Below are 23,883 nucleotides of genomic sequence, written 5' to 3'. Positions count from 1 at the left end.
TTCTATTGGTGAATATAATAATATATAATACATCCATAATTTCAAGTAATTATTTTGTGGGTGTTGTGCAAATCAGAGTTTTGGAATCTTATCTGCGGAAGAAATCTTTAGAGAAATCTAGCTGTGCATTTCAAAGTTGAGACGTGCACAGATGGTACCCTCTTGGCTTAAAATATCTTACAGAATCCGGTTAGAAATCGAAAGAAAGTTGGCTTATACGGGCCTCAGCACAATCCACCTAATTTTTTCCGGGTTATAATAGATACAAAGTTGGGTTATATCCGTCATCATCCAATGTTTGTCTTCAATTTTTGCCCCAAGTTTGGTTAATTTAGAAAAGTTAATTCTACCTTATCTACAGTTGCAAAGCATATCGGTGTGCTTATTATATTACGACTTATTTAGTAGTTGTTTCCATGCATTTAAGTAGTTTTTATTTCAATAAAAAATTAAGAATACACTTTAAGACAATTTATATTAATAAACTTATTTATAAACTAATTTAAACAACTTCAGCATGAAAACTGGAAAAATTACCACTTGTTTTTTTGTTTATTAAAAATAAAGCTTATTATATGATTTAAATTTTACTTTGTTCCATTGTTAGGTGAAAATATATTTTTTTCTAGTTTCTTGAAACTCCATGTTTTTTAAATCAATTATTTCGCGTTTTCGGTTGAAAATTCAAGTGTTCCAGTTAAGTCTTCATAATCTTAGTTAAACATTCATCTTTTGGGTTGTGAATAATATTACTCGGTTGTAACCTAAACTTTTTGGTTAAAAATTAATTTTATGTTGCAGATGTAACTATTTTGTGAAAAAGATGTTGCTTTTTTATTTAACATTAGTTTTTACGAAGAATGTAACTATTTATCCAGTCTTATTCAAACTTTAGTTTTAAATTCGGCTTATTGGTTAAACTTTTTTTGTTACTTAAAATGTATTAAATTAATTTTTGGTTTAAAAATGATCTTTTTCAGATAAACATTCGTCTTTTTTGTTGGAAGTAACTTTTTTCAATTGGAAATTTAACTTAACCCAATTGGATATCTCATAGTTTTTGTTGAAAATCCATCTGTTTGGTTGAAAATGAATTTATTAAATTAAAAATTAAATTATTTAAGTTTTGGTATACAATTTATATTTTTTGCTAAAAAATAATATCTCGTTTTTGAAAATTTTACTAATTGAGCATTTATAGGTTGAAAATTTAAACATTTATATTGAGGTTTCTGGACTTAAATGGATGGATTTTTGATACAATCGTGTATTTCTTGTAACACAAACTTGATTTTCACCTTCAACAAAAATTCCTCTTACAACTTTTACTGAAGTTTTACCAACAGAGAGAAGATTCCTCTTAATTTCCGGTACGCACAATACATCTCCGATCGTATGTGTGATAAGCACGCAACTTGGTAATTTTACTTGTACCTTGAAATTACCTTATCCTAGAGCATTTATAATATTTCGATTCCCTACCCTAACGCAGTATTAATTTTCTTTAAAAGGCACATAATCCATAAGGCAATCTCGCGTGAATATCATAATCTACCATTGAATGACTTGAATAATTATTTGACGCTTCGGCAATAGAAGATTGATTTTTAGTTGTATTAAGTCGATTTGCTTGCTTTTTACGGCAGTATTTCGCTATGTGTCCAAACTCATCGCAATAATTACATTTAATGTTTATCCTTCAATTATTTAGCTTCGAAAGATAACCGCTGTTTTTATTTTAGTCGGTATTAACTGCTCCGTTTTGTTTACCTTTTGCTAGAAATGCCGCATTAGTCTCCTTATCTTTGCTTGTTGACTTCCTTGAGTTCACGACAGCTTCTTCATTGAAAAGTTGATCCGTTAACTTTTTAATTGTTTAGAACTCCTTTTCTATAGCACACTACGCAGTTCTCACGTTGTCGAATTTAACTAGCAGGCTTTTAAGAATCTTTGCAATAATGACTGGCGTTTCCTGCTCTATATTCATTTCCTTCAGACGTTGAGCAAGAAAAACCGCCTGGCATCCGGAATGCTTGAGCTTTTTCATCCTTCGCTTCCCAATTTTCCGTATCAGAGGCTGGTTGAGGAGTCGTTCCAGTTATTTAGAGCTCAAGCTTGTTTTCCGTCAAGAATATTTCTATTTGTCGGCACCAAAGATAAAAATTTTGTCAATAAATCTATGTATATGGTATATCTTATTTTGCTCGACCATGTTTGTGTTTTCCTTTAACAATGTCTGCATTTACAATCAAGGCTTTTTAAATCCCCGTCTTTTTAAATACACATTCCCCTCACAGTTTATGCACACAATTATTTCACAAATCCACACGTAGCACTGGGCCCATAACCTATTGAGGTTGGTGGAATAAAGTGGATGGATTCTAAATAAAATAATTTATTTATTGTAACACAAACTTAGTTAGCAAGTAGAAATAAATTTGGAATAAGTACAAAAGAACATCGTTCGGTTTCACAGTGCTTTTAGCCGTTGCTCTCTTAACAAGCTCTGAACCTGAACTAAACTCTGACGTACATGCGTGCAAAAATATAGAAGAGTAGTAGGGATACAGTCCGTTATATTATCAAAGTTAAACGCGCTATTGTCTCACAAATTTACTTTAAATTCCGTATTTTTTGTTAGAAGTTAATTTTTTAAACTAAGAATTTCATTATTGCATTTTTTGTTGAAATTTATTTATTTTTTGTGAAAAATTTAAGTATTTGTTTAGAAATTCATTGTTTTTTGTACTTTTATGCTCTGTTGTGTGAACGTATGTTTGAAATGAACGTTGTGAATTAGAATAAATGTTTTCGTTTGACAGGAAGTATGCATATCTTACTTTTAGTTGAACAGGAAAATTAAAAAACTTGACTTTAAAATCCTTTTTAATGTTCAATAGTGAAGCTAATAAAAAGAATTTCAGAAAATAAAACCAAGATTCGAGTGACCAAATTTATACAACCATAAAATGCTCCTACTGTGTATTTTGAATATGTGTGTTATAACTGCACTTTTGCCAAATTATTTATTTTTAGAGATTTATATGATTTAAAAGCTAAGTTAAACACTTCGATGAGTCAAAAAATTTCCATAAAGGCGCCAGGTAGTTTTACACCAAAACAACCAAAATTTATAATTCATGACTTTCTCTTAACCAAGTATGTGGTTAAGTCATGCGTGGCAACTCTAGTGAAGAGGCGGGATAATGAGTGACGCAAGAGGGGTAGGTTAAACAAAGAAATGGAGCACCATGTAGTGGAATTAAGTATAATATAATAATGGATTAATCATGTACCGTAACTTGACATAGGGGAAACCGTGTCCCAAAAGTAGTGAGAGAATCATGCTTCCTTCGAGGCCATTTTGTTCAAATTTGCATTATTAAATTGGCTTGGTTCCCGTCAACTAAAAACACAACAAACGCACTGATTCTACTGCAACATTTTTTAAAGTTTGATATGACCTTAGTCTACAATTTCACGACCTGACGTCGAAACGCGACAATTTATTACAACTGAAAAAAGATATACTGAAAGGGGCATACATGGCGACTGTCGAGCTCCGCAGGTGGTTCCTCTCGTTTTTTTCTTTGGATTTTATTTTTCGTTTGAGTATCCTGTTTCAGCCTTGAATCAATGCTACCTATTCGAGCTGAGAGAAACGAATGAAGTTCGGAGTGGCGTCTCTGTTAATCGTCTCAGGTGACAGTCGAAACGCCACTAGTGTTAAAAGAGTGTAACTAAGACTGGTAGAATGAGAGGAGCCGCAAGGAAGTGAGATGGCTGCTAGTTAGTTTTGCCGCAGCGTGGTGGCGCACCGTCAATATCTGAGTTCCGCGAACCGCCACTGGCCCGGCGCTATTCGATGATGTTCACAGGAGTTCGCTAACTCCTCTCAACGCGCAGATTCTCCGCGGCTGCATGATACTGTATTTTCAGCTCTCGTGTTTGAGCGGGAATCTCATGCATTGCGCATGTGCTGAAAAACCTCCTTTCCTTGGTCCATGGCCAAAATACTTAAAATCGAGTATGAAATTCGCGAGGTTAGCATTTAGAGTAAAATTAATTCTTATTTGCTACTGTGAGCTGGTTTTCCCTGTGAAGTTTTGGAAGCTTAGCATTAAATATTTTAATGTTCCTGTGCGGGGTTTGTAAGAACCTGTCACAGTGGATATGTGTATATAGGTGTACCATATATGTTTATATAGTGTAACTATCAGATCACAATAAAAGAACATTTATAAATAATATTCACAAATGTTTTGGTGCTCAAACATGACCCATATAAATGCAAGAAAAATTTGAGCAAGTAGGATTAGCAACGAGGGGACGATGCTCCTTTCTCTCGCCAAGCAGTCGAAAGCGGCCATACTCCCACCGAAGCTCTTACCGCTTCGAGATTATCGTAGCAAAGGCGGTAAAATTGTGGTTTGACAAGTTGACAGATTTTAGCTTTCAGAACCATTCCTGGTAGTCTCTGCCCTAGGGTATCAAAACCTTACAAGCAGATAATTAAGAATCTTTTGTGATATATTCGAAAGATTGAAAACTCGCTTCTGAGTAGTTCGGAATGAATTTCGATATTTGCGAGATTCTCTCTAGGGATATAAACCCATTTTTGAACAATGTTGTAATTTGTATAAAATGCAATTTAATTTTTAATTGCATCAATTTGCAAGAATGTGTAAATAATGTGTACATAATCATAAATTATATATAATAAAAATAAATACAGTAAATAAGATTGTGTGATTTAAGAAAAATGCAATCCTATTTTTCTTGTTGCAGATTTGAGTTTACAATCCAATCGCTTGCCCAACAACGGCTTTAGTCCTGGTAATCCTGGAGATAAACAATTCTCTTCCGGCAGACGTTCTCCAGATACAACACTTTCTCTTGCCATTCCTCATTTTTCTCCCACGTCTCCTCCTGCTGCCGAAGCTTCTACTCGTCCCGTTATTCAAAGTGGCGAACCTTCTTCTTTCATACCTTTCTCTGACAGACGTTCCCCAAATACGACTCTTACTCTTGCCCTTCCTGATTCTTCTGCCAGGTCCAGGTCAAGGTCTCCTGTTGCCAAGCGTCGTCCTCCATCCTTATTTGGATATCAATTTAAAGAACTTAAATTTCTTCGGCTTATTTCATACAGCCATCCGGACTGGTGGTTCGAATTGCGTAGCTATGCTTTTCCACCCAATAAAAAAATTCAAGTTTTAACAAAACCTAATGTATATATACCCATAATAGCCAAAAAACATATTGTATTAACGAAGTCTCATGCTGACGTATTTGGAGTTTTAAGAGAAACCGAAGAAGGAACGATCGCCCTCAGATTATATGTACGTACCCCCAGGGGGCATGAACAGGTAAAAATAAACATTAACAGCGGCGTTGTTGTTCCATTCACCGCTGCAGAAATTGAAAGTTGTCCATTAGATAACAAGACCCCACTCACATATTCATTCGAAATTATTCACACGGAAAAGTGGCTCCATATGCATACCAAACGTTTACCTAGGAACCATTGAAATTAAAGTTTGAAACATAGACAGCTTTTATATTCTGTACTTCCGGGACCCCCACTTTAGCATATAGAGGTACTGCGCTTGCATGAAAAAATTTAAATATTAAACCATATGCATGCCCCTCTGTCACCTGCAGTTCAAAGCTTCGAGTTTTTGGAAAAAATTAATGCTAAAGAGAGACACGGCGCGGCTCACTATTGCCATGGTAACGAGTTCTCGCGAGTGTTCATCTAAAGTGTCCAAAAGAAAGCAATATTGAATAATATTGAATGTACATGTTAATAATTTCTATAATCCGGGCTGTGACTATTTACTCTTGTATTACAAAATAAAGTGCAAATTTCATTCTTCACCTTTATTGAATTTCATTTACCCTAAGAAATGTATTCGAACAATTTCGTTCAGATATATAAAGGATTTTCATTGTAACTTTTTAAAAAACATATAAGCACAAATTTTCATGTGTACACACTCGAAGTATCGAAGTGAGAGATGTAATCAGTAGTCGGATTTCAGATCAGATAATTTCAAAAATACGCATTGGATTAGCTGATGGTTTTCTGTGATTGTTCTTGGTCTAAAAAGTGATTAAAAGAAAAATTGTTTAGTCTAGCAGTTCTAATAATTTTCTTCGAAACATTTTCTCATAGCATGCGTAGTTTGGTTTTAATCATCAAAAATTTGATTGCAGCAACAAAATATAACTTCTGTGGAAACTATGTGCAGGTTTAACAAATTTTGAAAATAAAGATTGTCTACAAAAGCGTTAAGTGCTTCAAAATGGTTCTACACATTCCTTTCTAATTATTTTTTTAAATTTTGCAGCTCTTTTATTAAACATTGAAAATACTATATAAAATTTGAACATTAAACCATATGCATGCCCCTCTGTCGCCTGCAGTTCAAAGCCTCGAGTTTTTGGAAAAAGTTAATTTGATTAATTTTAAAGATATTTTTATGATTTTAACCAAAAATACACTTCCTAGCATAAACTGACTTTCAAAAGAATTTGTAGATTCAATTTAAGCAAAAGAATTTTTTTGGTATAAAATTATTGCTACTTGCTTCGTTTTTTATGAAAATTTAATTTTTTTATTTGCAAAGTATTAATTTTTTTCGTCTCTTGTCTCTGTTTATCACAAATTTAGCTTTCTTTAGATCTTAGTTTTTATGATTGAAAACAAATCTACTCGTCCTAGATAAAAATAAATTATAACAAATTTGTGGAATCTTTATGGGTGAACAAATTTCTTCAACTAGTTTTTTTCGTAACTCGCGTCATTTATTAAAAATAAATCATTTTTATAATTTAATGTTATTTTGCAGAATTAAACCAAAACTGCAAATTTCTTCAAATATTGCGTTATTATTAATTTATAGATTTTTCTTGTGTACAACTTTTGTTCTTTATATTATTTTATACTTTGCCTCGTTTTGTCAAAAAAAGGAATTGTTTTATTTTAAATATTATTTTTCACCATTTAAATAAAAAATACGCATCCTAAAACTGTGTACTTTGGTGGGTAATATTACAACTGTGGACTTATTGACCACAGGAACATCTGGTTACATCCCATCTGTGCACGTCACAATTATTGAGGTAATATGATTAACAAGTCTGCTTGCATATGTAGGATACTCCCAACTGTGTCCGTATCAATTCATATTCAGCGTACAGGTTTTGTAAATGTTACATAACAAAAATGTCACATTAATTTATAAGATTGTTACAATAGTGTTCCATAACAATCTGTGTACATGTTCAGTTGAAAACATTTTATGTGTGCACATGCACATTTGGTTGTCTTCCATCTGTGGGCTTGGGCTTTTGAGCGAAAAATTGGATTGTATCGATTAAGACGTGCTCAGTTAAAAGTATACCATATGTGCACATCTATAGTTGGAAGTCTCCAATTTGTGCAAGTGAACTTTTCAGTTGAAAAATTGATTACCTGTGCACGTGACTTTTTTTGTTACTTTTCTCGATAAACAGAATGTTATAAGAGTTATACGTATCATCTGCGAAAACGATTTTTTTTTAATTAAAAAATACTAAAATGAAAATTGTAAGCCAAGCAACGCACGATATGAAATAATAAATAAATAAAAATGTTGCTTTTTGCCACCCATAAAAGTTTCTTCTGATATCTTTTTTATATTTCAAAAAAATCTAAAATTCACATTTTTATGAAATAAAAAACAATAAAAAATCATGAATTCCATTTTACAGTCAAACTACGCAGTTGTTTATACGTCACTTTTTAATATGGCGTGTAGTTTTGCCATGAACGGTAAAAAATAAAATAAAAAATTACATTGTTGGACTAACAACACAGGCCATGAAAAATGAATAGACAAGAGTTTTTCGCCAAAAAGAGCTGCAAATTTATCAAAAATAATTTTTTCATAGGACGCGTAGTTTGGTTTTAAACGTGAAAAATAACATTGAAAATTAAAATTAAAAATAAAAGTTTTTGAATAACGACACAAGGTAACGAAAGAATTCAACAGATAAGTTGTTAACCCAAAAATAATATACAAATTTGTTATAATTAATTTTTGGATAAAAGAGTCGATTTTCTTTAAATTGTCAAAAACACGAGAAAAAAATTAATCTTTTTTGAAAAAGCGGCACAAGGTGCAAAGAAAAATAATAGACAAATGTTGTTAATATGAAAAGTGTCTAAAAATTGAATTTTTTCAATCTCAATGTAATTTTTTATTATTTAAAAGAGAACTACATGTCCTATAAAAAATAATAAAAAACAAATTTGAAATTTGTGTTTTTTGCAGTAATTTTCAAGATTCAAACGAAAATTAATTAACCATTAAAAAAATGTTCAGCGAAAAATTTGTGAACCATTCAAGGACCAATGATTTTTATTAACATTTTATCCTCTTTCGCGTTATTTGGCTCAAAATTTTAATTTTCAATTTTTTAAGAAAATTCAACGAGCTATTATTGCAATTTTTTAGAGCCTTCAAAAAATCAGCAATTTTCTTTTCCTAGCTATTTTCATGTCGTGCGTGGTTTGACTCTAAATTTTAAGCCCCTATTTTGATTTATTTATTTTTTCTAATTTTTTTAAAGCGATATCTCTGAGATTTTTTTATCGAAATACAAGTCATAATGATAAATTATAAACATAATCCAAAATGGTTAGCTAAGGAACTCGACCTTGTATTTTATGCATCAAATAATTCAAATAGAGATATTATGAATATATAATTTTTTAAAACATGGAACATTCCTTATTCCAAGGTTGCCAAATTTTTGTCTTGAATCTGACTCTTATCAAATGTAAATATTGTAGAAGGATAAATTTGCCGCATTTTGCATAAGAAGTAACATTTATAGCAAATATCAGTGAGTAAAATAAAAGAATATTCGCTGGGAACCTTCTCTGTCGAATTCTTGATTAAAACCTCCATCAGTTTTCTCCTTTAATTGATAAGATGAAGATTGTCTACATTTTGGGTTTATCCCTGGCATTGATCCTTAATTATATTGGTAAATATAATAATATATAATATATCTATAATTTTGAGCAAATCTTTTTTTAATATTACACAAATTAGAGTTTTGCTACTCAATCTGGTAAATCAATCTTTAGAGGTGTCCAGATGTGCACGGCAAAGTTGATATGTGCACATATGGTACCCGCCTTTAAACCCTTACTTAAACTGGCTTTATGGACATTATACTCGAGTTTTTACGGGTTATGAAGGATACAAAACCGGCTAAAAATCAATTGCCGATTTTTGTAAAGAAGGTTGAACCAGTGAAAAAATTTTTCTTAAGATTTTCAGATTAAAATAGGAGCTTTTCTTGTCTGTTTATTGTGGTCCAAATTTGGTCTTTGGATTCTTTTTTTCAGGAGTTTGCATCACAGTGAAAAAATCAATAAGAATCATTCTAGTGAAAATACTTTATTATTTTAACGTCAATTCTTCATCATATTAACAGTTTCTTATGAAATGTGAAAATTAGAATTATTATTTTATATGAGGTCGGAGAAAACGATTCTGCAAGAAAATTGACTACTATTTTTTTGTTTTAATGAATGAGCAAAAAAATTATCTCCACCAAATTTGAGTGAAATCGGGTATAATTAATATATGGTCTTAAGCACTCAAAGTTTTTCATGCAATTAACATGAGGAAAAGTATCGTAAAATTTCAAATCATGTCAATTTTCATTTATATTTCATCAAAATCCTTGAGCTCTATACAATTTTGATCTTTAGACTGTGTTAAAAATATATATCTACACGATAATATTTTTTTCTTGAAAATTTACAAAATTGCATATACCTAAATTTGAACAAAAATTACAATTTATACAATTAATATAAAAATCTCATCAAATTCTTACAACATGCAGATTTAATTATTATGCAGCAGCGGATGACAATTCAGATCCAAAGTTTTGAAAAAATTCAAGATGGCCGCACATTTTTTGTTATCTCATTATTTCTTTGTTTCTCGGTTATAAGTTTTCAGGTGTCACAAATATTAACAAAATATGGAACACATTTTCGGAAAGGATTTAATGATTCTCAAAACAATTTGATCAAAGGGTTCGTAAAGCTGCAATATACTGGATTTTTTTTTAGTTGCCATTCAAAAACTTTTCACCTAACAGTCAGAAAAGTTGATTTTTAAAGATTTTATTAGCCAATCCTTCAAACTTCGAAGATTTTGTAATTTTTCGGAATCAGTGAACACTTTTAAATAAATTTATTGTACATTTTCTAACAATACATTCGCAGGTGCCGAAATTACTACTTAAAATTATTTTATTGTTAATGGTAAAATTGAGGATATAAAAAGGTAATAGCTAATAATTTGAAAATTGTGGTTTTTCAGGGATCGTGTATTTAAAAAGAAACACTGCTTATAAAACTGTGAATGAATAATGGCTCATCGGCCAAGAGAATATCACGAAAGTGAAAAATTTAATCATGTGTCAAGGATAAATAAAAAATTAAGTTAATTTTGGTTTCAGAGGCTCATTATTTATATCAATTGTTACAAAAAATTTATCAAAAGGAATTATGAACAACAGATTATGTTATTAATGCTAGACAAAGGTTTCTTAACAATTCAAAGCAATATTATTACAATGGTTGATTTGGATGATTATTTAATAATAAATAAAGAGTCTGAACGATTTCTTCATCAAAATAACAACTTTTTAATGACAATTTAAAAATATTCGTATTACTCTGGGTAGAGACCGTAACAGCCACTGACGCTAATGTGATTTCGTTGCGCACCCTTAAAAGCCTAAAGCCTGGTCTACAATCGCCGCAAAGAGCTCGTTGTCCCAACTGCCTGCCTAATTGCAGAAGAAAGTTTCGTCCTTCATCTGCTGCAAAGCCCACCTCTATAAGGATATCGCCCTCTCTTGTTTCCCTGACTCCCCTGATTTTGATACCAAGGGTGTCAGGGTTTACCTTCTTTTTGAGGTCCTTAAGGACCTCAGCGTGGCTTAGACCCTCGACCGGTTTGATTAAAACCCCTTTAGGTCGAGTTTTCCTCTGCAGGTTTTTCTGCTTCCTCACTTTTTGGGTAGCAGCTTCTGCCTCTTCTTCCGCCTTTTTTGGAGTCGAGGTTGCGGTCGCCGTAGCGTTTTGCGTCCTGGGCTTCTTGCTTCTTTGTCTTGAAAGACTTTCCTCGACGGGACTCAGAGTGGGCTCCCTCTCTCTTTTCACAAAATAGGATACGGGTGTTTCCACAGCATCTCTCGCCTGAGTCCCGCTGTGGCTTCTGTACAGTCTTTAACTCATCTCCATGCAGGTTTTCAGCTTCCCCGACTTCAAAATTTCTACCTTTTCAAGGATCTATTAAATCATACCTGCATTGAACTCAGTCTTCCTAGCCACGTTCTTCGCTAAATCTTCCGCCTTCACTACTCCCTCCTTTATATACCCATGCTGGGCTTGGAGTCGGAGAAAGTCCTCATTTCCCGCAGGACTTCCGTCAACTCCTTTATAATGTCTTTTGTCTCAGTAACGAATGTGACCGAGTCTCCAATACCCCCACGGGTTTGATTTACCATTTAGCGATGTGCTCGTTGTTGTATGTTGCTGATCATAGAACTGCGGCGTAGGAGCATATTGCGATTATAAAGTCCATTCCATTCCTTCTACGATATACACCGGCTCCTGCGTTCTCCATGTTCGTTAAGCCGTTTGTAAACCAGGTGTCTGCATCACTAGGCAGGTGCGCATTACCGTTATATCAGTTCTCTCTCGTTGATAGGATTAATCGATACTTCTTGTCGAAAAGTTAGCGACAAGCGTTTACCATATTTAAAATTCAGGCCGCCTTTGCAGTTACGGCCTTAAATTGTGAGATAGAGGGGTTATAAACCTATTAGTTCCCCCAGAAATATCGTGGGTGTCGACTTCAAGGTACCAGTGATGCCTCTCAGAATCAATCTCCTGATCTTTTACAGTCGAAACTTCAGAGTAAACAGTTCAACCCTGCTCCACCAGACCATCACCGAATGAGTTAGCATGGGTCTTAGGATCGCTGTGTGGATCCGCATAAGTGTCTCCGGTTTCAAGCCACAGATTTTCCCTATAGCTCTTTCACAGAGTCAATGAGTCGCTACTAGCTTCTTGCACTTGTTTTCTAGGTGATCGTTCCATGCCAGCTTATCTAAAATGAATCCTAGATTTTTGGCTCGTCCTTTGATTTTTATTTATTATCCTGCCGCTATTAATGTACTCGTGGTTCCCCACTTATCCCTAGTGCTCAATACAACTACTTCCGTCTTACTTTAATTGAACAATAGTCCAGTCTTCTTAGGTTAGGAGGGTTTAATGTGTTCGGCGATTTTCTTCTTTCGAAAAAAATGGAGCAAACAATTTGCATTAAATTTTGTGCGAAAAATGGAATCCAGTGCTCTGAAACTCTTGAAATGTTGACAGTTGCATACGGTGAGTCTACTCTAAGTAAGAAAAATGTGTGTAAGTGGTACAAGCTGTTCCAAGAAGGCCGAGAGGATGTCGAAGACGAACCTCGCTCTAGACGTCCCAGCACGTCAACAACAAATGAAAGCTTTCAAGCAGTGGAAGAAATGGTGTTGAAAAATCGTTGAATTACCATCAGAGAAGTTGCTCATGCCATGCTATCTTTTCGGACGTTTTGGGCATGAGACGTGTGTCAGCGAAATTTGTTCCAAAACTGCTTGATTTTGATCAAAAGTTCTATCGCATGACCATCGCCCAGGAGATGTTGAATAAATGAAGAGTCATGCCTTAGCCTACATATTCACCGGATTTGGCCCCCAGTGACTTTTTTCTTTTCCCAAAATTGAAGAAACCCATGAAAGGACATCGATTTTCAACGATTGAGGAGATAAAAACTGCATCGCTGAAAGAACTCAAGGCAATACCACAAAATGATTATCAGAAGTGATTCGATGATTGGAAAAAGCGTTGGCACAAGTATATTATATCTGAGGGGGATTACTTTGAAGGGGGCAAAATAAATATTAAGGAATAAATGAATATTTTTTGAGAAAACCATAAAGTCACCTTATTTTTTGAACACACCTCGTACAAGCCGTCTTGATCAACTTTCCAGAGGTGTAGTTAAAGGCTCTTTTAATGTTTATAAAAATACTAATCGCAAGGCCTTTGCGCTTAGTTTGTCCTTCGATTAGGTTTACTGCTTTGCTTAGGGCCGTGTCAGTCGAGATGCAAGCCCTATAGACATGTTGTTGCTTGTGAAGTGGCCCACGGATGTATCGATCCAGGAGGCTTTCTAATTTTTTTAGTAGTACAGCTGTAAGGCTAATGGGACTGATGTCCTTAGATGAATTATACCCGATCCTGCCTACTTTCAGAATGAAAACTACTTTCGCACTGCTCTGTTTCGTTTTTCGCTTTTTGTTTGAAAACTCGACTATTCATTTTTTTTTAAATTTCAAATTATTTTTCGAAGTGTTATATCTTATCCATTTTTATATTAAAATCTAAAAATTTCAAAGAAGTAAATAAGTATTATCAGATTATTTTTCAAATTATATAAATATAGTTTTCATACAGTTCTTCAAAAAATTAAAAAAAAGATGTTTGAATATTTCAGACGTGCAAGCAAAAAATGTAGCAGATTTTAAAGAAATTTCTTTATTTCACAGTATTTCACAAAATATTATGAAAAATTTTATTTCTTAAAAAAAAGTTTAGAAATTTTAGAAGTTGAGTAGGAATCAAGAAATATTCAATCAATTTTCTAAAATTTTACGCAGTAGTAAATTTTAAATATTTAAAACTCTGATTTTTGAAAAATCCCTTCAATTTTAAAATTCGCTTTGAATATCTCAGGAGTTTCGGAGTTGTTAGCCATGAGAGGGATTTTCTTTAAACTGCCCAAAATAATAGTTTTTTATGTAAGTGGGTCATTGCGGTAAAATATTTTTGAAAAAATTTTAAAATTGTAGGAATAACGTGACTTTGAATTTTTCGGAATAATATTTTTGACGCCTGCCTGCTTCTCCGAAAATATTTCTTTTCCTTCAACATCTTGCCACAATTTATCTGCGAATACCATCGCGTATATTTTGTAAGTCGTATACATTAGCGTAATTCCACTATAATTTTACTACCTGTCCCTATCCTCTTTCTTATACAGTAGTGCGATCAACCCCTCCCTCCACACTTGTAGGAATCCCTCCCTCTCCATAGATTTTTCACTAACCAATTCACCCTCATTCTCATCTCTTTATGTGCCAAACAGCCACGCTTTGCTCGCTATCTCATCCAGTCCTGCTGATTTAGTTTTTTTTCAACTGCCTTATCTGCTCCTACGTGTATCTGATCCCTGAAGTGAATCTTAAAAAAATTTCTTCCATTTGTCACTCCCTATCATCTCACTCATCCCACCGTATGTTTTCTAAACCTATTAATTATCTCCCACACGCCTCCTTCTGCCTTAACACTTCTCAACTCCTTTTCAACCTCCTTTTCCTTTTTCTGCCCTTTCTTCTTACACATTACCCTAAACTCCTTCCTTGTTTCTGCGTACTCCTCCCTTATCACAGTTTCTTCCTTCCACTTTCTGTACTTCTTTTTCACCTTTCTCTTCATGATTTTACATTCCCTATCCCACCACAGCTTCACCATTCTTTTGTTCTTCATCCTAAATACCTTCTTTTGCATACATCCTTTCACTTTCTCTTTTAGATCCTCTCATATCTCGTCAACCGACTCCCCCTCAAATCTTACGTAGCCCAACTGCTCTCGATACTTGTCTATCGCCTTCCTCGTCCATGACACCTTCTCCCCTAACAACTCTTCTTCTCCATCCTGATTCCTGCCACCCATCCCTTTTATTCACAAACTTAATAGTTGATGGTCTAATTCCGCCCTTGCTTCCACCGCAAATTTCTCTATCTTCTCCCACCCTTGCATATTCATAATCACATAGTCTATCCCCGATACCCTCGATCTTACATACGTGTATACTCACTATTCAGCCCCTGTTACTATACTAATCGCCACCGAACAGCCTCTGTCAGTCATTCAGTCTCTTAGAATCTCCCCTACTTAATCATTATATTATCGTTCGATTTTCTTGCGAAGCTCTTCCCTTTCCAGTCACGTAATTCCTATAATTCTGAAATTTAAAAAAAATGTTTTACCACGATATCTAATTTACCTAAAACATTATCATTTTGTCCAGTTAAAAAAAAATCGCTCTTATGGCTAACAGCTCTGATATTCCTGACCTGAAACCTTTCAGATTTTAAAGCAAACATTTCTGGGGAAATTTAGAACATTTTAAAGTAATTTTTCTAAAATTTACAATGATATTTAATAATTTTGGGAAAAGTTCAAATCTGTTAAAAATATTTTCAGGAATTTAAGACGTTTTAAATGGATTAGAAATATTTGAAAACCAATTAAAATTTTAGAAGATTGATTAAATTATTTCTTGATTTCTTCCCAACTTCTAAAATTTCTACATGTTTTTTTTTAAATACTGAAATTGTACTATTCTTATCATTTGGTCATATTTGGCTATATTTGTACACATATATACAAAAATACCGTTATTATTGTACACAGTCACAAACTTATAGGTTACTCCTCCTATCTTTAATGCGCTTATTTGCACGCCCTCCCCCTCTCCATTTCTATGAACTTCTTCCTCTAATCCATGTCTAACCCCTGTTAGAATTCCCTTGCTAGCCCTTCCCTTCTCCTTCACTCTGGCTTCCTTTGGCCCTACCCTATGTTATTTCTTTCTCTCTATCCACGTCTCTACCAGTCTGGTCACATCAAATTCCTAAATATACCTCTAGAAATTCTCATATTTCTTCTTTTCCCCTGCTACTTTCCAGTAGAGCACCTTTAACACTCCACCACCCTGCTTTACCCCCACCCCCTACTTCCCACGAAACAATTTCCCCTGTAATTTCTTTAACACCTTCTTCTCTTCGTACCATACCCACATTTTCCCATCTGTTTTTAATTTCTGATACCCTACCTTCGCCGCTCTCTCTCTTCACTCCTCTCCTTCCTAGCTCTGCTATTAAGCATTCTCTGCGCCTCTCATCCTTTCCTTGTCAAATCTTGATCAATGAAAACATTCTTGTCCTTTATCCTGTTTTTGTTACGCATTACCCCCGATTTTACTACCCAGCTCTCCAATTGCACCACCGCCATTTCATTCTACTTTCTCCCCCGTCATCTCAACTTTCCCTACCTTGCCTTTAACCCACCCTATGCTCTGTAACAGCGCTTCTACTCACTTTCGTTCTACCAGCACTGCTGGTACTTTTGCTGACCACTTGTCCCTCGTCAGTCGGTAACTGTGACCTATCGATGAAAAAAGTACGTACTGCAGCCAACAGATGTCTCTTAATGCCGCTGTCGCTTACCGTCACAAAATTTCCCTTTCTTTGAAACTATTTCAACCCTTACAGCCCTTGCAGACACCCTTTTCTCTCCCCTAACATCCTCCAGCACTACGAGAACCATCCTTGTTTACCACGAAGGCCCAAACTCCTGACCACAAAACTACCCCACTTCCTTGCTAACCTAACCTCACTTTCCTTATTTAGCCAAATCCCACCCCACAACTACAATCAAACTTAATTTTTAACTCCTTAATTAACCCTTCAAAACCCTATTTACCTCCTAGACTTCTACCCTCGCACTCCACTCACAACTTCCACACAAATTCGGTAAAAACTTCCTACATCCTGTTTAATTTGAAATTATTGTATTATTATTTGAATGGCTGCCCGGAACAAGGGCCTATGTCACGATTTACAAATTGTGAGGGAGCATTTAAAAACTGGGATAATGCAAATGACTTTCCTTCATTTCTCAACAGACAATTCGATTTTCCTGACCTCTGTTGGCATTCTTTACAACTGAAAACAATGGAAACTCTTACTCCACATGACATTGACCCTTATTCCACGGAAAACTGGGTTTTGAAAAAAACGTGACATAGGCCCTTGTTCCAGGTACCCATTCATTCATTATTCACTGTTAGTGGCTACCGAATTATATACAATTTTGACCTTTAAGAAAAAAGTAATTCTGTATTTATTGTTTCAGATTTGAGTTTACAATCCGATCGTTTGCGCAACAGCGACCTTAGTCCTGGTACTCCTAGAGCTGGACCTTCTTCTTCTGCTAGACGTTTTCCAGATACGACTCTTTCTCTTGGAATTCCTAATAATTCTTCAACATATCCTCCTGCTGCCGAACCTTCTCCTCGTCCCGTTGTTCATCGTGGCAGACCTTCTTCTTCCGTATCTTCTTCTGACAAACATTCTCCAGATACGACTCTCACTCTTGCCATTCCTGATTCTACTGTCAGAGAGAGGTCCAGGTCGCCTCCCGCTGCCAGGCCTTGTCCTCCCACCTTATTTGGATATCCACTTCAAGAACTTCCGTTTCTTCGACTGATTTGCCAGCGCAATCCGTTCTGGCATTTCGAACTTCGAACGTTCAATTTTCCGCGAATCGCACTATTTCAGTATTTACCAAAACGTCGCATCTACATACCCATCCTAGCCGAAAAACATATTGTAATATCAAATTTTGGTGGTGACGTCATCGCATTCTTAAAAGAAGCTGACGATGTTAAAATCGCTTTCAAATTATATATCCATACCAGAGGGGATCCCCATCCTGTGAAAATAAACATGCAAACCAATGCTATTCTTCCATTGGCCCCGGTTGTAATCTCGAGTTGTTCACTAGATGACCAGACCCCACTCATAAATGCATTTAAAATTATTCACACGAAACATTGACAGGTCTTATTTCATGCACTTTTAGAGTCCCTCTTATTCAACATTTTTCGAGTTTAATGAACACATAAACATTGTCTCATTCTTTGCATGAGATTCGACTCAGTGAAAAGTCTGAAAATTTCTGTACTATTTTAACTCTATTATATTGAATGTGCGTGCTAATAGTTTCTGTACTTATGACTGGAACTGCTTACTCTTGTATTGCAAAATAAATATCAAGTTTTATTCTTCACAATTATTTTATTTAATTCACCCTAAGAAATGTATCCGAAACATTTTTTTTCAGATACACTAAACTCTCGCTTGAAGTCACCCCGTTCTTGGCCTTCCCAGAACTGCTAGCTCACGCAGTTTCTCAGGGGAGCAGGACGAGAGCGGGCGTGACATTATATATATATATATATTAAGATGATCCAAAATGATCCGTTTTTGTCAAATGTCCACGTTTTGAGACCCCCTACATACAAAGACAGGTTTTTAAGAATTGGTCAGTCTTTCTGTGTGGGTCTGTATGGGTCTGTGTGTCTGTGTGTGTCTGCTTGTCTGTAGATTTTTAGTTTATAAGCACGGTAAATTTTGAAAGAATTGACAGATTGGATTGGCCTTTGGTATACACTTCAAGTATCCTAAAATGAAGGTCAAGTTCGTTAGAAAGCCTATTTGAGTGAAAATTCAAAAAGTGAGCGTATTTTGAACATTTTTGAGACCACATTTTTCAAAATTAAAAAATTGTCTGTACGGATATTCACAGTATTCAATAAGAGGATCAATTTATCATAATGATTTTTGTTATAAAATTAAAAATAACCAGGGTTATAGCATTTACAAAATTAAAAAAAAAACACACGAAAATCAATATTTTGAGCCAAATAACGCACGATGTGAAAAAAGTCAAGAGAAGAAAAATGTTTCTTTTCTAATGCCCTATAAGATTATTCTGACAACTTTCCGAATTTTTTTGAAACATCGAAAATTCAAATTTTGACAGCATAAAAAATAATGGAAAATCAAGAATTACATTTTGTGGTTAAACTGTGAAAAGTAGGTGAAAAGATGACTTAAAAAAAGTTGTGCATTTTAAAAAGGTCTACAAATTTGTTTCAAATCACTTTTTTATAGCATGCGTACAGCCCACAAATCTTCACTGATTTTGACAAAAATATTGCAAAAAAAGCTAATAAGATTTCTAAGAGAGTTCTTTAACCTGATTTTTGACTAAGGTTTAAAATTTTTTTATTAATAAACAAATATTACGAAAAAATGGCCTTTTTCTATTTGACGTGCCCAGTGCTCGTCAATAACAGAAAAATGGTTTAAATCTATCAAGTTGCATTAAATAGCATTAGTTGAAGATATTGAAATATAGAAAAAAACAATAAACAAACAATTAAAAAAACAATTTGTTATCAACAAATTATTTTAAAAAATTTTTTGAACAATTTTCAATATATACACGTTTTTCCAGTTATGTTGCAAGAAATTGGAATCGAAACAATATTATATGAAAAAATTTCTCTTCTGATTATAATTGTTCGTATTATCAACAAATTTAATGTACAGGCAGTAATTAGAAATTTTTCGACAGAAATATTCGTTTTTTTTCTAGGTTAATTTTCATCAATTATAATAATTAAACAAATTTAATAAACAACTGCATTATTCGGGCGTTTATAGACAGAAAAATTTGGTTTTTTCAATGGCAGTCTTTTCAGTTGGGAACTTCATAAGACTATTTTAGCGAAAATCATAATTTTGTAATCAATTTTATGAGTTATTTAAAACAAATTTAATAAACAAATTCCTTATTCGGGCATCTTGGACAAATGACTGATTAATGCATTTGTTCATTAAATTTGTTTAAAGAAATAATAAAATTATCAACTTATTATGAATGTTGCTGAGATTCTCATCAAGTTCCCATATGAAAAGACTGGCATTTAAAAACCCGAATTTTTCTTCCGACAAATGCCCGAATAATGCATTTGTTCATTACATTTGTTTAAATGATCACAATAATAAAAATAATAATAATAATAAGCATATTATGAATTTTGTGGCAAATATCATAAGGTTGCGAATTTCAAAAACTGTACCTCGAAAAAAACGAATTTTTCTTTCACAAAATGCCTGATTATTGCATTTGTTCATAAAATTTGTATATAATATAGAAAATTATAATCTTGAGAAATTTTTTTTCAATATTATATAATTTCCATTTAAATTTCTTGCTATATAACTATAAAAAAGGTATGATTATAGAAAATCATAGAAAACATTTTTTCAACAAATAATTTGTTTATAAAAAATGTTGTTTAATGTGTCATATTTGAACATCTTTAGCTAATATTAGTTTATGAAACTTGCGTTTTTTTAAACACTTTTCCTGTTATTGACGAGCACTCTGAACGTCAAATAGATCAAATAGCCATTTTTTTGTTTTATGAGAATGTATTCGTTAAATCCAAAGGAGCTGTAACAAAAAAGAAGTCACTATCACCAAATTACTGTTGTCGACGTTTTGACCTTTACTTCAAAAAAATCTGTGCAAAAGTGTAAAAAATATACAAAGACCGAGCGTGGAGTGCGAGGTAAATACATTATCGTTGCGAGACGCTAGATAAATATATTATTGAGCGCGAAGCGCGAGAACCAGCAGTCCCGCGCCCTAGGCGCGCTCAAACTTGCAAACCACACGCGTTGCGCTTTAAGAGTGTGCCCGCGAAGCGTGCGAGTTTTTAAAAATATTTTACAAAATAATAATTGTTACTCTCAGGGAATATGCCTGCAGTGTATCTCTTTCAACTTGATTGCAGCGCCATCTGACACGCGAATTATTGAGTATCTCAAAGTTATTAGAGCAATGTTAATGAAAAAAAGAAGTAAATATTAATTCATTTTAATCAGAAATATTATACTTAAGTGTAAAAGTCGTTATTTACTATAAGATTTCTTGTTAAAATTAAATTCAAATTTTAATTTCTTTTCAATAGTTCCGAATTGGCGGCGCTGTCGTAACTGCGCAACAGGCTTATTACGGGTTAGTGGGTAGAGAAGTAAGCCACTCACTTTGGATTCAGGTAGTAAGACAAAGACTTCCACATTCGTATATTTTTCACCTGCTGTATGTTTGTCCCTTTAGATTTCTTAGGAATTTAGATTTTATGGTGAATTTTTTCAATATTCAAAATTCTGAAAAAATAGTTAATAAAGGGGGAGGGTCGGTAAGGCCGGTTTTTGATCTAATTTATTTTTGGACCAAAATATCTGAAAAAATCATGGTAGTATCTTATAAGTATCACGAGTCGATTGCACGCTAAACGGACTACCCCCCACCCCCAGCCACCCCCACCCCCTACAAATATAGGAAACACCACTACCCACCAACTATATTTTCGAGAGATTTGACACTCCTAAACATGTATTCTGAGGTTAGCTCGGGTTTGCTATGGTTTTCGGGGTCACCGAATACAAATCTGGCGTCCTTTGACTTTTATCGCGTCAGGTTCAAGGTCATTAGAAGGTCAAATCGAGGGAAAACGGTTAAAAAATAAAAAAAATACGTTATAGGTTTTTGGAGTGGCTAATTATGAATCTGGCATCCGTTGAACTCTATCGCTTCAGGTTCAAGGTCATTTGAAGGTCATTTGAAGGTCAAATCGAGAAAAACCGGTAAAAATTTTTTTTTTAAATATGTTATAGGTTTTTGGGGTCGCTAATTATGAGCCTGGTGTCCGCTGACCTTTATCGCGTCAGTTTCAAGGTCATTTGAAAGTCAAATGGATAAAAAACGCTGAAAAAATAAAAAAAATATGTTATAGGTTTTCGCGGTCATTGATTACGAATCTGTCATCCATTGACCTCTGTCGCATCAGGATCAAGGTTTTCTCTTGATTTGACGTTCCCATGACCTTGAACCTGACGCGATGAAGGTCAGCGGACACCAGGTTTAAATTTTAAATTTTAAATTTATTTACCGTTTTTTCTCGATTTGACCTTCAAATGACCTTCAAATGACCTTGAACCTGAAGCGATAAAGTTCAACGGATGCCAGATTCGTAATTAGCGACTCCAAAAACCTATAACGTATTTTTTGGATTTTTTTACCGTTTTCTCTCGATTTGACCTTCCAATGACCTTGAACCTGACGCGGTAAAAGTCAAAGGACGCCAGATTTGTATTCGGCGACCCCGAAACCATAGTAAACCCAAGCTAACCTCAGAATACATGTTTAAGAGTGTCAAATCTCTCGAAAATACAGTTGGTGGGTAGTGGTGTTTCCTATATTTGTAGGGGGTGGGGGTGTCTGGGGGGTGGAGGGTAGTCCGTTTAGCGTGCAATCGACTCGGGATACTTATAAGATACTACCATGATTTTTTCAGATTTTTTGGTCCAAAAATAAATTAGGCTAAAAACCGGCCTTACCGACCCTCCCCCTTTATAAAAATGATATGTTAAACTGTGTAACAGTAATAATAATTTATAATTTTGTGCATTGATGGATTTCCGATGGATTTTCTAAAAAATTTCCTACGAATTCAAAACCCCAGTATTTTGCGTTATAGTTAATAGTGTAATTAAGGCTCCTATAACTTTCCAGGCAAGAAATTTTTAAAGATTTTTATTTCTTTTAATACTTTTACGTGTTTACTGGTTATAACATTTTTTTATTTATGTACATTTTATTTAGTTAACTGCTTAATAATTTTTTAACTAAATTTAATCATGCATCTTTTAGTTATTCATTTTCACAATTTTACAACACTGTATTATTTGTTTCAATTATATTTTTTAATTTACATCATTTCTTCAGAAAATTAATTTCTTAAGCAGTTTTATTATTTAAACCATGTTATTTTGTAAACAATTGTCTTACTTTAGCAAACTTTTTTTTCAACACTTATTTATGCTCTCTCTTAGCCTTTGAAGACAAATCTCTTTTTTTGTTGTTGCTAATTTGCTAATTATATTATTAATATTGAAGTTAAAAATTATCCATTTTTCTAATCAATTCTTGTCTCTATGAATAAAAACTATTATAATTTTTAACCAAAAGAAATAATATTTATGGTCCAAAACGAGCTTCCAAAGATCATAATTCAGTCAAAATCATCATTTTTGTAGTTATAAAAAGATCACTCCAAATTAGTTTTTCAATAAACAGATTTTTGGATCCACTATTAAGATTCAGTTACTAGTATTGAATAATCAAAATTCAGAAATACGTAACTCTGGGATACCAGGCGACCTCTCAGAGTAAGCAGCCTTATCCTTGCATGCGGGGCTCTACAAGGATGGAGCTGGGGGAGCCAATGAAAATGGATTCAATGCGATGGATCAGCGGGATCTCGTGACCTTTGGGTGGACGGAGCGACTGAATCACGACTTGCTAGACTTCTACGATGCGAGTGTGGCCCGTGAACGGGGTTACATGGCACGGCTGCGTGCTCTGTGGTGCGAGAAACACCCGGAGCTATCGCACTTTTCGCAGCAACGTCTGCGAAACCATGCTGAATTACTCCGTAAAAGGGGCTATGTAAGCGGAACGCCTACTCTACCACAGCTAGAACAAGCCGGCAACAAAGAAAGAGAGGTGACACTAAGACCAACCGCGGGCAGGCATCCAATAGATGAATAGCGATGCTTAACGACCCGGAGAAACATCAACACCAAGGTTTCTCTCAAGCCTAAAGATCTGGCTGAAATGGATGACGAGCTTCGTGGACATTTTTCCGTTGAATCCGATCTCTGGGCTATCAATTATTGTGTTTATAATGCAGCGAGAGCTTTGGCCGCTGCGAACCGTAAAACAAAACCAACGGCTGATCATAAGACCAAACGACGAATGCATCAACTTGCCATAAAGATAGGCTGGGCAAGACAGTACGCGTCCCGCATTCAATGTGTGATTGACTACATCACATCTGGCAGAAATTTTACCGCCAAGGTTCGAAAGTTCGCTCAAAGAAAGCCGGATGTCGGGAGAACCTGCTCATCGATAGATGTGTCTGCAAAGATGCAGCATTCTACCAGCGTGACCTATCGATGGCCTGGATTGATTATCGGAAA

Source organism: Belonocnema kinseyi, chromosome 10, assembly GCF_010883055.1.
Source record: "Belonocnema kinseyi isolate 2016_QV_RU_SX_M_011 chromosome 10, B_treatae_v1, whole genome shotgun sequence".
NCBI lineage: Eukaryota > Metazoa > Arthropoda > Insecta > Hymenoptera > Cynipidae > Belonocnema > Belonocnema kinseyi.
The sequence above is the reverse complement of the archived record's forward strand: the minus strand, read 5'-3'. Positions refer to the sequence as shown.